Source organism: Micropterus salmoides, unplaced genomic scaffold (assembly GCF_014851395.1).
Source record: "Micropterus salmoides isolate LMB-PRFRI ecotype aquatic unplaced genomic scaffold, ASM1485139v1 Ms_hic_scaffold_10, whole genome shotgun sequence".
In the NCBI taxonomy this organism is placed as follows: Eukaryota; Metazoa; Chordata; class Actinopteri; order Centrarchiformes; family Centrarchidae; genus Micropterus; species Micropterus salmoides.
This window is the reverse complement of record NW_024040041.1, coordinates 37,109,603-37,122,830: the sequence shown is the minus strand read 5'-3', so window position 1 is coordinate 37,122,830 and position 13,228 is coordinate 37,109,603. Positions and strand designations below refer to the sequence as shown.

General features: G+C 42.6%; 1 long non-coding RNA gene across 1 annotated transcript; it reads left to right on the top strand.

Annotated features, from left to right (window-relative positions):
• Positions 1 to 352: 352 nt before the first annotated feature.
• On the top strand, positions 353 to 6,799 carry LOC119917572. The gene is made up of 5 exons (XR_005447302.1): positions 353 to 503; positions 1,936 to 2,072; positions 3,290 to 3,394; positions 5,884 to 5,988; positions 6,349 to 6,799. It is a non-coding gene; the product is annotated as an uncharacterized LOC119917572 (long non-coding RNA).
• Positions 6,800 to 13,228: the final 6,429 nt, after the last annotated feature.

The window sequence follows — 13,228 nt, the reverse complement described above, 5'->3', positions numbered from 1 at the left end:
CCTTTTATATTATTATATTTATATACTCTATCTACCTTTTGACAAGTGTGCAATTGTGACAAAAGAATTTCCCCTCGGGATCAATAAAGTATTTCTGACTCTGATTATACCTCAAATGACTTGACTTCACACATGATATTTTTTACTACCAAAACTCTCCAGAACCGAAATCAGGAAGCTTGGATTATAATGAGTCTTCCAGATTGTGAAGGATTTTTGGGCTGATCAAAATAATTTAGTGTTCAGTGAAATGCGGGGGTTGTTTTTGTTTGTTTGGTCAAAGGGACAGATCATTTTCATACACAATAGGTGGCGGTAATGAACCTGAATGCTGGTTACCACAGCCCTAAAATGCAAAAACAAGAAGAAATGAAGAAGCAGGTCTGTCGCTGGCCCAATATCTTCACAGGGCTGAGCCGGTTTGTTGTTGCGCACTGCTGGCGACCCCGCAGAACCCACCATAAATCGTTTTCTATGTGAAAGGCCGTAACGCAGCTGGCAGCGTAAGTTTGACGTCATTATTTTATTGACAGAGAAGTCTAGTTTAGTTTAATCGTGGACTGTAGGCGCTCAGATATCGCTTGTTGGTCCTGTCAGTGCGCGAACAGTCAGACAAAGTATCAAGTCAAGTCAGTTTTATTTATAGCCCAGTATCACAATTTGGACAAATATGGCTTTGCGATCGAGCATCCGACCCCCCCTCTATGCTTAGACCCTCGATTCAGATCAGAAAAACTCCCTTAAAAACCGTGAACCCCGGGAAGAGCTGCAGAGGAGGGATACACAGCGGTGGAAGTATACAGATCTGTAACAACTACAAATAGCAGCACCACAGTTTAAAATACTCCTCCAGTCAAACTCTTTGTATTGAGTACAAGGACGAAAGTACTAGCATCAAATATATATTAAAGTACTACAAATAAAGTGCTGACTATGCAGAAAGGCCCATTTCAGAATCATAGAGTCTAATTAGTGATGCATTAATGTGCATGTTGATCACTTTAATGTTGCAGCTGGTAAAGGTGGGGATTATTTTACTTCATTATATTTACTTGATTACTTCATATACTGCTGTGTAGCCAGTTGGAGAAGTTTTCAGATCCTTTACTTTAGTGAAAATACTAATACCACAGAGTAAAACTACTCCCGCTATAATATGTCCTGCACTCAAAACCAAAGCATCATGGTCGATTAGATCATCAAGTGTTTGTAGTGCCACTGTCCTGTTTTCAGCTTTGTGAAGATGCATTTTCCAGCTGATCCAAGAGGGGTTTAAATAGTTTATTTAAATGAAAAAGGAGAAGTTTCTCAACCCGTAAAGCAACATTTCAAACATGGGGAGATACGTAGTTCATCCCCTTCCCAGGACCAGAAGGAGATGAAACATTGTAATCTGAAAAGTAACTAAAGCTGTCAGACAAATGAGTAGATGAGTAAATTAACTTAGTTAGTTTTCACCACTTGATTTTTATTTTGTATTAATAGTCTATATCAGCAAAGTAACTAAAGATATCACCAAAATGTAGCTGGTTAGAGGTAGAAAATGTTACATCACTGGTGTATACAGGATAAGCCCACATTGTAAAATGACATTATGGTCTGTTAGCTGTTTGTAGTTACAGCCCAGACAATTAAAACATTTCAACGCTTAAAATGTGCGTGAATTAAGTTCACAATCAAGTTGACCGTTCCTTCCACGGCATTTCCTCACGATTCATTGGAAGAGTTCATCTCAGGGCTTACTTGTAACCTAAAGAGTAAAGAGGTTTTTTTCCCCCAAAACTTTATTAACACAATATTTTATTAACAAACACAGTGAAATACAGGGAGTGTATATAGCCTGTAGAAACAGAGAAGAGAGGAAATACTTGGTCAAGGCTAGCTAACTGAAAGAATTCTTGTGTTTGTCTCCTGTGTTACTGATTTACCTGTCAGACTTGAGAAGATGTGTGATTTGAAGGAAGAGGGGAACAGAGCAGAGTCTCCAACATCCTCCTGTCTGTCTATGAAGAGTGACTGGTCTATAGAAAACCTCCAGACTTGAGTAAAGAACCTGGACCCTCAGAAACAAAGTAAGAGTCTGTTTGAAGATGATTCAGTTTTTAATGTTATAACCTGCACTTCAACACTGTTCTCTTGTAATTATGTGATGTTTAAAAAAGTTTTTATTCCGTCACCAAAGAAGTCCTGATGAAGGTTTTGGCCGTGATCCTGATCCAAGTCATTATGAATTTGGGTATCTGCTGATACCTACTACAACCTGATACTTAAAGTTACCTAAATGTTGATTAAATATGTATCTTTCACACTGAAATAACAGCTGTGTACTTAATCTGACAAACCTTATTTGACCTACTTGATCCACATACTGAAAATCTGAGGGCTGTTTCACAAACCAAGATAGTGGATCAAACCCGGGATTTTCTAGTTTTCCTGGCTGAATTAAGCTATGACTCAGTTTCACGAAAGAAGTAGCACATAAGTTTCCATGTTGATTTATTCTCTGCAGCTAGCCTGCTCCAGTCCAGGCCAACAGCCAGGCTTAGTTAATCTTAGTGCCTTATCTGTTCAGTCAGCAGTCACTCTGATTAGAAACCAATGTGTTTTTTTTTGTTATTTCATTTTCTTATCTATTCTTCTTTGGTTTCTTCTTCTGTTCTTTTGCATAATTTTTATTAGCCTGCATTAAAATACCACAGGTAGCCTACATTTTGGCAATATGGTAGCACACAGGTTTTGGTTATTAGGTTTCATGGAGAAGAAGACATGTGCACCATACTTTACACACAGTGAGCAACAGCGAGTAGGTTTACATGGAATAAAAGTTCATAACATGTTAAAAAAAATAAACAATAAAAAAAAGTAACACAGGCATAGTAATAAAATGGCAAAAAAAAATGTTTGGCAGACAACAGTGGACCGACTGAATGTGTGAGTAGCTAAAAATATCACTGCTCTTAACTGAAACTGTCATAATTATACTATATTGTAATTATTATACTACTATAATACCGTTATATCATGTCTTAAATGTGAGCAGTGGACGTTAATATGTCACTATCCTATATAGTGAGTAGAAATGACACTTTGCTACAAGCTTTGCTAAAGTAGTGAATGTACAGCTTGTATAACTTGTAATTTTTGGTTCCCTTAAAATAACACATCACACAGCCATTATTGTCTAAACCGCTGCCAACTAAAGTGAAAATGTCCAAATTTGGCCCAAAGTGTCAACATTGTCTGTGGCTACCAATATTTTCCAGCACTGCCTTATTTCTTATTTCCACAGTTGGAGAGTGGAGCCTTCAGTATCCAGCTTTCAGTCCACAGTGAGTGACTGCTCCAGACAGTCACCTCCGAACTTCAGTAATGAACCTGGACCCTCAGAAACAAAGTAAGAGTCTCTTTGAAGATGATTCAGTTTTGGGTATCTGCTAATACAGTCCTCATACTTATATTTACCTAAATATTATTAAATATGTGTCTGTCACACTGAAATAACAGCTGTGTACTTAATCTGACAAACCTTATTTTTAAGGGGCGACTTGATTTAAAAAAAAAAAAAAGTCCTTGTTCAAAATTGTGAAGTTGAAAACCTTAAATAATGATGTGTTATGAATCAAAGTCTAACTGGCAGAATGGGACTCCTGAAACTGATGAGATGAAATAACTCTAACTATACGTTATTGTCAAATCCTGTGTCATGTATAATTATTATTATTATTATTATTATTATTATTTATTTTATTTTAACCTGTCCTGCCCAGCAGCCTGGTATAGAGTATGATGACCTGGATACCATATTGTGCCAGACAGATTTTACTTTAATAAGAGAGTATTAAAATAGTCCTTTGTCTGTTTTATTATTTAGTTATTTATGTATTGATTTGTCACAGAGCAGGACAGGGGGGCAGACACGGGGATGGGGGGGGCACAAACAGACAGCACAGAGAAAGGACAACACCTGTAAGAGAAGGGGATGGAGGGTGGGGACAACAGATGGGGAAATACCAATTGCAGAAAGCAACGAAACCTGCAGTAGAACAGAGAGGGGGGGCTTGGGGAGGAGAAAAACAACAACAAACAAAAACAAACAATAATAATAATAGTAAAGACAACCAGCTGAACAGCAGCAATAAACAGCTGACATAGTAAGACAACTAAGAGAAAAATGAAAACAAGAAACAGTCCAGCACATAAATAAGCAACACAGCATGAGAGCTGGAATAACAACAATTAATTTAAATAAGTAACTGAAAGAAAAGCATCAGGAATAATTCTACCAGGGACAACCTAAATTTGTTTGTGTGTGTGTCTGTGTGTGTGTCTGTGTGCGTGTGGGTGAATGTGTCTGTATGTGTGTCTGTATGTGTGTGCGCATAAGCCTGTTAAAGAATGTAGTTGTTAGTGAGAGTGTGACGCCACGACTGTGCCACACTTACCCCAGCAACAGGCAGGCAAGAACCCCAGTAGCCAATAGGGGTGGGAGAAAGGGGGGAAAAAAAGAAAAGAAAACAATCTATCAAAAAAACAAAGACTCCCAGATGCACCGCGATGCAAACGCGGAAGACCCCGACCCAAATGCCAGTTGACAACGTAATAACGACGGAACGCAAAAAGCATAACCTGCGGAAGAGCAGCGCCCGGACCGACCGCGGCGCGCACACAACATAGACCAGTGCTCCCCCACCCCCCAGCACCCCCCCACCGTGCAGCGAACAACCAAAATGCCCAAATGCCACGCAATCATCAACACCAATGCACAAGTGACGAGCCCAACGCGCACACTGCGCGAGCACGGTGACACCCAATGCCCAGCAGCCCCCGCGAATCCCGCGTGCGAGGTCGGGCAAACGAGAGAGAGCAAACAGAACAACACGACAGCGAAAGCCAGCGGAGAGAAACACCAGCAGCAAGTCCCAGCCTGGCAGCAAACGCGCCGCACAGGTCACCGTGCACCCGGCAATAAAAGTCCGCCGTCCCCCCAACCGCCGGAAAAAACTAAGGCCGCCGGCGCCGGCCGACATCCCCCATGCACAGCGCGCCCCCCGGCAGCCGTGCAACACCAGCCAAACCAGCAACGAGGCAAAATCAACTAGCTCAGCTGCATGTCACCAACAACCCACCCACCCGTCAAGGGCCGAGAACTCCAGGCACAAACCCAGAACAAACCGGAGCACAGCCCTGCCCCGCACCCACACTGCACATCCCGAAAACTAACTATATACCTCAGCATCCAGAGGGTCCAACAACTGGCCGACAGAGAAATGGGGAAGCACGGATCCGAGGCCAACGAAGCAAAACAGGGACGCAAACGGGTCCCTCCAAGCCAACGAGGAGATGCCCCCCCCCCCCCCCCCCCCCCCGGACTCCAATGCACAAACTAAACGCCCAGCAGCCATCCAGAGACCCTGCCCAGGGAAAAAGCATAATGCATCAAGATGCATTGACAATCGCCCCACAATCCCACCGCAGCCCACTAAACCACAACCAGATCAACCCGCGCAGAGACCCCCACCCCCAGAAGCCAGGGCACCCTGCGACCCCCCAAAGCGCAAAGGACCCCAGACCGCATGTCCCGGGGGAAGCTGTACCCCGCCCCAAGGAAGAACAGCAGAAAGCCGTGCCGGGAAGCTCCCTGCCGCCAGGGAGCGATAACGCGGTCCCCCAGCCCAGCCAGAGGCATTCCTCCCTAAAGTGCAGGCAGTGCCAGCAGCCCCCGAGGCCGATCTGAACCCTGGACGGGGCCCAGCTCCCCCAGTCATGCACCCCCAAGGAGGAGCACCAAAACCTACCCCGACAACGCCGGCCATGCGCCCCAGAGACTCCCAAATGCCCCCATCATGTATAATTATGAATGTAAAATATTTCTTATTTCCACAGGTGGAGAGCAGAGCCTTTAGGATCCAGCTTTCAGTCCACGGTGAGTGACTGCTCCAGACAGTCACCTCCAAACTTCAGTAATGAACCTGGACCCTCAGAAACAAAGTAAGAGTCTCTTTGAAGATGATTCAGTTTTGGGTATCTGCTAATACCGTCCTCATACTTATATTACCTAAATATTTATTAAATATTTGTCTGTCACACTGAAATAACAGCTGTGTACTTAATCTGACAAACCTTATTTTTAAGGGGCGACTTGATTTAAAAAAAAAAAAAAAAAAAAAGTCCTTGTTCAAATTTATGAAGTTGAAAACCTTAAATAATGATGTGTTATGAATCAAAGTCTAACTGGCAGAATGGGACTCCTGAAACTGATGAGATGAAATAACTCTAACTATACGTTATTGTCAAATCCTGTCATGTATAATTATGAATGTAAAATATTTCTTATTTCCACTGGTGGAGAGCGGAGCCTTCAGTATCCAGCTTTCAGTCCACGGTGAGTGACTGCTCCAGACAGTCACCTCCGAACTTCAGTAATGAACCTGGACCCTCAGAAACAAAGTAAGAGTCTCTTTGAAGATGATTCAGTTTTTAATGTTATCTGGTAAGATAGATAGATAGATAGAGACTCTATTTGATCCTTTGCAGGAAATTACAATCTTTTACAGTAGCAGCAATCACATTCAGTCCTCACACATAGACAGCTCAATCCATGTAGTCAGTTAGTCAAAAATAAAAGTCTAAAAATAAATACAGTAGATAAAATAATCCGTGAAGTGAACAGTACGCCAAAGAAACTAGAATATACTGGAGTCCTAAACCCAAAGATAAAATAAATAACAATACAAGAATAAAGCGAATAAAATCTGACGTAATCTGCACTCTGCGCATGCGTTGGCGTCTGTAGCCACCTGTCGGAAGCTCCGTCTTAAACCGGACTCTTATCCAGTTTTAATCCACTCTTTTTTTGTTACATTTTTTATATCCTTTTTATTTAACTTAACTTTATTTAAGTTTTACGTGGGTTAAGGATTTTAGTCATCCGACATGGATTTTAAGCTAGATGACCGTAAAAACGCGATCAACGCTACTGATCGCAACAAAGCTCCGGTGACTATGCTAGCCGAGATAACTCTGCCCCATGAGGACTGCTCACTCCTTAAGAAAGCGAACAAGAAGATTGCTGACCTTATGGAAGACATCCGACGACTTTCAGAGGAACTCAAAGAGAAAGAATCCCTGCTGACTGGCTTTATGGATGTGGCTTCAGTACAAGCCAAACAGATTGTTTCTCTTAGCACAACCGCTAACATCCAGGACACCGTGTTTTGGGACCCCTCTAGTCTTCCCAGGCTTTCATCCTGCTCGACTCCGAAGCATCAGTCAACCTGGGCTGAAGTGGTGGTCCGTGGCTGCAAGAGAGGCTCGGATGGGGCTGCCTCTCCTCCGCACATCGGCCTCTCCAACCGCTATGCAGCCTTGTCTAACGACACTCCGGTCCATCCAGCGGATTCACCTGCGGCTTCGAGTCTCCCTGATACGGATCTCTTTCGGCGCACAGTGCCTGCCGACACTGTTGCATCTCCTCCACCGGCTACATCTCCTGCACTGGGCCACCGGTCTGCCGCCGGACCTGATCGGCGGCTGTCATCCCGGTCAAAAACCTCCGCTTCCCGACGTAGGATCCTGAAGGAGGCTGTGCTCAGACACTCCGGAGGCCGTCTCCACCCTGCACCGTCGGGTAGCCCTTCTCTCAGGTCTGTTAGTGCTACTCCAACACAACACTTGGCAGCTCACACACTCCATCCTCAGTCCGCACGCAGTGTTGAAGCAATTCTGCTCAGTCCTGCTTTGGATCCCCACAACCAGCATCTCCTCGTCCTCTTTTCTCCCCAACCACACTAATAATTGGTCACTCCATAACCAGAAACATCCGTTTCTTTAACGCTACCACTCACTGCTTCCCCGGTGCCACCACAGCTGTCATTTTAAAAGAACTCCAGGACCTGATGCCGTCGCTCCCGTCCTCCATCACAAGAGTGATAGTCCATGTGGGAACAAATGACACAGCTCTTCGGCAGTCTGAGCTGACAAAATTAGATTTTAACCGTCTTCTTAACTTTTTAAAGCAGTGTGGAAAGTCCGTTTTTATCTCTGGTCCCATTCCCACAGTTGGTCGCGGTGCTGGCCGCTTCAGTAGACTCCTTGGCCTCCACGACTGGCTCCAGTCTGCCTGCAGGGCTCACCGTGTGTTTTATGTGGATAATTTTAATATTTTCTGGCAAAGAATGTCTCTTTTTAAGACAGACGGACTTCACCCAAACAAACGGGGCTCAGAAATGTTAGCTGCGCACATACAGCATGTGGTGCGGTCCACACATGACTTACGTGACTGACTCATCATTCATGCAGCACACCTGGACACACTACCGCTCACTGAACAGATCTCTGCCTCACTGCCACTAACAACTGTCTCCACCTGCTGGCATGTAAAGCCTTCTGCTCCCAGCGCTGTTCCACAGACTTCTATTCCTGTCATCATCACGCATAGACCAGTAAACCGAAATGTGCACATCCCACACAGAAATATTAGTAATCTCTTAAGGATTAGGACAACTGCACCAACTCCAGCACCCAGAACAAACTCATTTAAAATGGCTCTCTTCAATGTGAGATCACTTTCAAGTAAGACTTTTATCTTAAATGATTTCATCTTGTCTGCAAATCTAGATTTTATGTTTTTAACTGAATCTTGGTTGCAAATGAATGACTATAGCCAGCTAGCTGAACTGTGTCCGCCTCAATATGATTGTTTTAGTCAACCCAGGGTCAGTGGTCGTGGTGGTGGGCTAGTGAGCGTGTATAGGAAAAATTTTAAATGTCATCAAGTACGCTGTGATGAATTTAACTCCTTTGAAGTTCTCACTCTTAAAGTTGGAGGGCTGCAACCTATCATATTTGATATAATTTATCGCCCCCCAAAACCGCCTGGAGGATTTTTATCAGAACTTCCTGAATTTTTATCTACTCTGGTTTTAAATTATGACAGAGTTGTTCTTTGTGGCGATTTTAATATTCATGTTGATGACCCCAACAATGTTAATGCAACTGACTTTTTAAATATGGCCACTTCTTTTAACTTCAAACAACATGTCAAAGGGCAAACACATAACTGTGGTCATACACTGGACTTGGTTTTTACCCTGGGTGTCAGCATTTCCTCTGTGGAATTAGTGGACATGACCATATCTGACCACAGATGTATTGTTTTTAGCTGTGATTCGCCTGTTACTCAGCTGGAAGTAATGATGACTGTGAATTGTTTTTATCTTATTTTACCAATAAGGTGGTGTCAATCAGAGCCTCTATTACCCCCGCGGCCTCTTATATCTATCGATCAAGCCAGATGAAACTCATCAGTTAGCTAAACTTCAAATGTGCCTTCAGGATGTTAAAACCTGGATGAGCTGTAATTTTCTTATGTTAAACTCAGATAAAACTGAAGTTATTGCTCTGGGCCCTAAGCACCTCCGTGACGCATTATCTAAAGATATAGTTTCCCTGGATGGCATCGCCTTGGCCTCCAGCACCACTGTGAGGAATCTTGGAGTTATCTTTGATCAGGACATGTCGTTTAAGTCCCACATTAAGCAAATTTCAAGGACCGCCTTTTTTCACCTACGTAATATTGCGAAAATCAGGAACATCCTGTCTAAAAATGATGCAGAAAAACTAGTCCATGCATTTGTTACTTCTAGGCTGGATTACTGCAATTCCTTATTATCAGGCTGCTTGAAAAAGTCCATTAAGACTCTTCAGCTGATCCAGAATGCTGCAGCACGTGTTCTGACAGGAACCAGGAAAAGAGATCACATTTCTCCTGTTTTAGCTTCTTTGCATTGGCTTCCAGTAAAATCCAGAATAGAATTTAAAATCATTCTTCTTACCTACAAAGCTCTTAATGGTCAGACACCATCTTATCTTAAAGAGCTCATAGTACCTTACTACCCCACCAGAGCACTGCGCTCCCAGAATGCAGGGTTACTTGTGGTTCCTAGAGTCTCCAAAAGTAGACTAGGAGCCAGAGCGTTCAGCTATCAAGCTCCTCTCCTGTGGAACCAGGTTCCAGTTTGGGTTCAGGAGGCAGACACCATCTCCACATTTAAGAGTAGGCTTAAGACTTTCCTCTTTGATAAAGCTTATAGTTAGGGCTGGCTCAGGTAGTCCTGAACCATCCCTTAGTTATGCTGCTATAGGCCTAGACTGCCGGGGGATTTCCCATGATGCACTGAGCTCCTCTCTCCTCTACTTTCTCTCCCTCTGTATGCAACCTTATCCCATTATTGCATGTTACTAACACAACTTCTCCCCTTTCTGGTAGTCTTGTGCTTTCTCGTCCCTCTCCTCTCTCCTATCACTTCCTGCAGGTTTTCTGGCTCTGGAGCTGTGGAGTCTGGATCTGTGGTTGCGGGTCACCTGCTGCCCCCGTGTTCCTGCTCGACACCCTCTACTGCAACGACTATTGTTGCTAGTCCTATTGTTATTATTGTTATTATAATCATTAACATTATGATGGTTACCATTAACACTATTATAAATATCTGTACCATTTTTCATTTAGTTTATAGCAACATTACCTTCGCTGTCTGTACCTCTGTGTGTATATTGTGTAGGCTGCCTCCCTCCCCTCTCTCTCTCCTTACATCCCTCTTTCTCTCTCTCTCTCTCTTTCACTCTCTTCTCTCTCTCTCTCTCTTTCACTCTCTTTCTCTCTCTCTTTCTCTCTCTCTCTCTCTCTCACCCCAACCGGTCGAGGCAGATGGCCGCCCACCCTGAGCCATGGTTCTGCTCGAGGTTTCTGCCTCTTAAAAGGAAGTTTTTCCTTGCCTCTGTCGCCTAGTGCTTGCTCTTGGTGGGAACTGTTGGGCTTCTGTAAATATCATCACAGAGTACGGTCTAGACCTGCTCTTTTATGAAAAGCGCTGTGAGATAACTGTTGTTGTGATTTGGCGCTATATAAATAAAATTGAATTGAATTACTCAGAGGTTCCTCACCAGCAACAACTGGTGAGCTTTTAAAAACAGTATCACAAATGAGAGTGTCCTCCGGCCCACTTGATATAATACCTACAAATTTTTTACTGAAAGTAATAGATTCTGTTGGGCCCCATTTGATCTCTGTTTTCAACAGCTCCCTATCTACTGGTTGTGTCCCTGATTATTTTAAAACGGCTTGCGTGAACCCACTTTTAAAGAAACCTGGTTTAGATCCCTCCCTCCCACATAATTTTAGACCAATTTCAAAACTGCCTTTTATTGCAAAGATTCTAGAAAGAATTGTGTCCAAACAGCTGCTCACTGTACTGGAAAATAACAAATTATTTGAAAAGTTTCAGTCTGGTTTTAGGAAGTACCACAGCACTGAGACTGCCCTGCTTAAAGTCACCAATGACCTTAGTCTGCTGATGAAGACTTGTGCTCAGTCCTTGTACTCCTGGACCTTAGCGCTGCTTTTGACACCATTGATCACAACATCATGTTAGACAGACTGAGGCACTGGGTGGGGATCTCTCGTACTGCTCTAGAATGGTTTTCATCCTACCTGTCAAATAGGAAGTTTTGCGTGTCTGTAAACAACTATGTCTCTTCATTCTGTCCAGTTAAATATGGTGTGCTTCAGGGGTCGGTCATAGGACCCATTTTGTTTTCCTTGTATCTGCTTCCCCTTGGGCATATAATGCCATAAACATGGCATTTCTTTTCATATTTATGCTGATGACACACAAATATACTTGCCCGTCAGATCCACAGACCCTGGAATGCTGAGTTCACTTAACAACTGCCTTTGTGAAGTTAAAAAATGGATGTCAAATAATTTCCTCCAGCTGAACTCAGACAAAACAGAAATCCTGGTCATCGGGTCCCAGCAGATGGCAAATCAAATACTGCCATCTGCTGGTTCCCTAGTAAATCACATTAAGCCTGTGGCAAAGAACCTTGGTGTTTGGTTTGATAGTAATTTAAATTTCGAGCAGCACACCACAAAGCTTGTTCAATCATGTTTTATCAACTTAGAAATATAGCAAAAATTCGATCTATGTTAACTTTTAAGGACACCGAGACCATTTTACACGCCTTCATCTCATCACGCCTGGATTATTGCAACAGCCTTTTCACCTGTTTAACCCAAAAATCTATTGATCAACTCCAGACTGTCCAGAACTCAGCTGCCAGGCTTTTAACCAGAACAAAGAAATATGACCACATTACTCCTATTTTAGCTTCATTACACTGGCTCCCAGTATGTTTTAGAATTGACTTTAAAATTCTATTGATCACTTTTAAAGCTCTTCATGGCCTCTCGCCTTGTTATATTTCTGACCTTTTAGTCCCATACGCACCAGCACGTACCTTGAGATCCTCGGGCAGAGGTCTGTTGTCTGTTCCAGAGTCTCGACTGAAAACTAAAGGGGACAGAGCGTTTGCTGTCAGGGCCCCGAGGCTCTGGAACAGCCTGCCCGAGGAAATCAGGTCGGCTGAGTCAGTGAACTCTTTTAAGTCCCTTCTTAAAACATACTTTTATAAGAGAGCTTTTCCCGATCTTATTTGACTTTATTTTATCCCTTTTATTTTATTGTATTTTACTAATTTTATATTAAATTTTCATGCTCTTATCTTTTTTTTTTTGTATTATTCTTTACACTTGTTAAAGCACTTTGTAACTTGTTTTTGAAAAGTGCTCTACAAATAAGGATTATTATTATTAAAAGAAGCCCAAATCACAGTTAGTGCACTAAGGACAAGTATCTTGTCATACTATTAATATCAGGTTACAAAGAATCCCTCAGTTATTTTCTGTTTAAGAGCCTAATGGCGGCAGGCAGGAAAGACTTACGATGCCGTTCAGTCTTGCATTTTGGTGGGATCACCCTACCACTGAAGGTGCTCTTCTGAAACACCTCTAAAGCACGAAGTGGGTGTGAATCATTAAGCTACACTACAACACTGTTCCTTTGTAATTATTTGTCTTTTTAATATGTTTTATTCCATTACCAGAGAGTCATTATAAATTTGGGTATCTGCTAATACCGTCCTCATACTTATATTTACCTAAATATTTATTAAATATTTGTCTGTCACACTGAAATAACAGCTGTGTACTTAATCTGACAAAACTTATTTTTGAGGGGCGACTTGATTTAAAAAAAAAAAAAAAAAAAAAAGTCCCTCCAAAATTATGAAGTTGAAAACCTTAAATAATGATGTGTTATGAATCAAAGTCTAACTGGCAGAATGGGACTCCTGAAACTGATGAGATGAAATAACTCTAACTATACGTTAT